The sequence below is a fragment of the Rhizophagus irregularis genome, chromosome 7, assembly GCF_026210795.1.
Source record: "Rhizophagus irregularis chromosome 7, complete sequence".
Taxonomy (NCBI): domain Eukaryota; kingdom Fungi; phylum Glomeromycota; class Glomeromycetes; order Glomerales; family Glomeraceae; genus Rhizophagus; species Rhizophagus irregularis.
This window is the reverse complement of record NC_089435.1, coordinates 4,093,064-4,095,875: the sequence shown is the minus strand read 5'-3', so window position 1 is coordinate 4,095,875 and position 2,812 is coordinate 4,093,064.

Below are 2,812 nucleotides of genomic sequence, written 5' to 3'. Positions count from 1 at the left end.
AAAACAAAAAAATATATATATAAAGATTCTTACTTATGAATCTTTGGGTTTTCTGATCTTTGGAAGCCCACCCAAAACCTAAAAAAAGAAAAAAACGGTTATTAGTAACCGTTCATTAATAATATTAAAAAAAAAAAGAAAAAAAAATTAAACCAAGATTCGTACTTATCTTACGAATCTTGGTTTTCCGTTCTTCGAACCTGAAGCCCACCCGCTGACCTAAAAGAAGAAAGGAAAAAAAAATGAAAAAAAAATTACGAAACGTTAATAAGCGTTTCGTTAAAAAATGTAATAAAAAATCGGAGCGTTAGCGTTCCGATTGAAAAAAATTAAAAAAATTATATTACGAACGTTAATAAGCGTTTCGTTAAAAAATGAAATAAAAAAATTGGAGCGTTAGCTAGCGTTCCAATTAAAAAAATTTAAAAAAAGAATATTTGAAAGCGTTTTTTAGCGTTTCGTTAAAAAAATGAAATAAAAAATTAATCGGAGCGTTAGCGTTCGATTAAAAAGAAAAAATAAAAAAAATAATTAATTGGAGCGTTTTTCAAGCGTTCGATTAAAAAAAATGAATAAAAAAATAATCGGAGCGTTAGTAGCGTTCAGATTTAAAATGAAAAAAAGTTATTAACAGCTTAAAAGCGTTTACGATTAAAAAAAGAATAAAAAATAAAAAAATCGGAGCGTTAGCCCAGCGTTCGATTAAAAAAAAAGAAAAAAAAGTTATTAACGAAACGCTAAAAACGCTTCTTAAAAAAGAAAAAATGTAAATCGAACGCTTTTTCAACGCCCGGATTAAAAGGAATGAAAAAAAAGACAATCTAACGTTAAAAACGCTTTGCTTAAAACAAGAAAAAATAAATCGAACGCTTAATCCAACGCTCTGATTAAAGAAGTTAAAAAAAGAATAAATGAAACGCTTTTCAACGTTTCGTTAAAAAATAAAATAAAAAATAATCGGAACGCTAGCCAACGCTCTGATTAAAGAAATTAAAAAAATTATATTTCGAACGTTTTTCAACGTTCGATTAAAAAAATAAAAGAAAATAAATAATCGAACGTTAGATAACGTTCGATTAAATAAATTTAAAAAAATTATTTAAACGCGTTAAACAACGTTTCGTTAGAAAATGAAAAATAGTTTCGCAATGTTTCGTTGCGAAACTCACCAAAAGTTTTTCTGTAAAAGGCTTATATCTCTGGAATTAATAACCTTATATTACGGAATTTATCAAATTATCTACATTTCCGTTGAATGGAACTCATTTTACGGGAGTTGGAAGGGCAGAACGAAAGAGAAAAGGAGGAACGAAAAGGGAAAGGGGAAAACGAAGGAAGAATGGAAAGAAAAGTGAAGGGAACTAAATGAAACGAGAGAGAAAGGAGAAAACGGGAAGAAAATGAAGGGAAAACGGGACGAAGTGGAAGGAGAAACAGGACGAAAGTGAAAGGGGAAAGTAAAAGGGGAAAATGGGAAGAAAGTGAAAGTGAAAGTGAGAGGGGGAAAATGGGACGAAAGTGAAAGGAGAAATAGAACGAAAGTGAAAGAGAAGCGAAAAAAAATTAAGCTTGCTAAAAAAAGCTTAATTTTTTTTTCGCCATACCGCAGTCCGCAGCGGTAATTATTAATAATCCATTATCACGTGATACACATGATATAGAGTACATTACGCAATGCTGAAATAATTTTTTTTTAAATATTAATTTTAATATATATAATATATACTTAAATTAAATAGTACAGTGGTTAGATCGTGAGATAATTAATAGTATAAGTTGAGGTGTTTGGTTCAATTCCTAAGGTGAGTAAAAATAAATATAATTTAATTTAATTAAGTGTTAATATACAGCGCGTTGAACAACAATGCATAATGTGTTGAACTACACATTAGAGTTGAACAACGCGTATATTAGCATTATGCGTTAATATACTCTAGTATACGGGTGTTGATTAATATTGTAAAACGCGTTGAACAACTAGCTGGTGTTGATTAACGCGTATACTGGTGTGAATCAACACTTTTCAAACTTGCTGATGTCGTTTGCATAGCATTACTAAAAATTTAACTAAATTCACCACAATTTACATTACGTTTACATATAATTACTAAAAATTTAACTAAATTCACCACAATTTGCACTTTGTTTACATAACATTACTAAAATTTTAACTAAATTCACCACAATTTGCACTTCGTTTGCATAGCATTACTAAAAATTTAACTAAATTCACCACAATTTACATTACGTTTACATATAATTACTAAAAATTTAACTAAATTCACCACAATTTGCACTTTGTTTACATAACATTACTAAAAATTTAACTAAATTCACCACAATTTGCACTTCGTTTGCATAAAATTACTAAAAATTTGCCTAAAATTCACCACAATTTACATTACATTTGCATAAAATTACTAAAAATTTAACTAAATTCACCACAATTTACACTTCGTTTGCATAACATTACTAAAAATTTGCCTAAAATTTCCCACAATTTAATGATAATTTACTGAAAAATTTCTCAACATTTGAATTAGGAATTCTGTAGGAATTCCGCCATTTTGACAAAATTTGCCAAATTGTAAGTCCTCCATTATCCCAAAATTGTAACACAATTTACCTCAATTTACCGGGATAATTCTCAATTTGCCAGAAAAATTCCAGGCAAATTTTGCGACAATGACATCTGTTCGACCTGTGAAAGCCCATGCAAAGCCCATGTGCAGTTAAAATTTCCCATGCAAAGTCCATGCAAAGTCTATGCACAGTAAAAAAATCCCATGCGCAATCCACACAAAATTTGAGT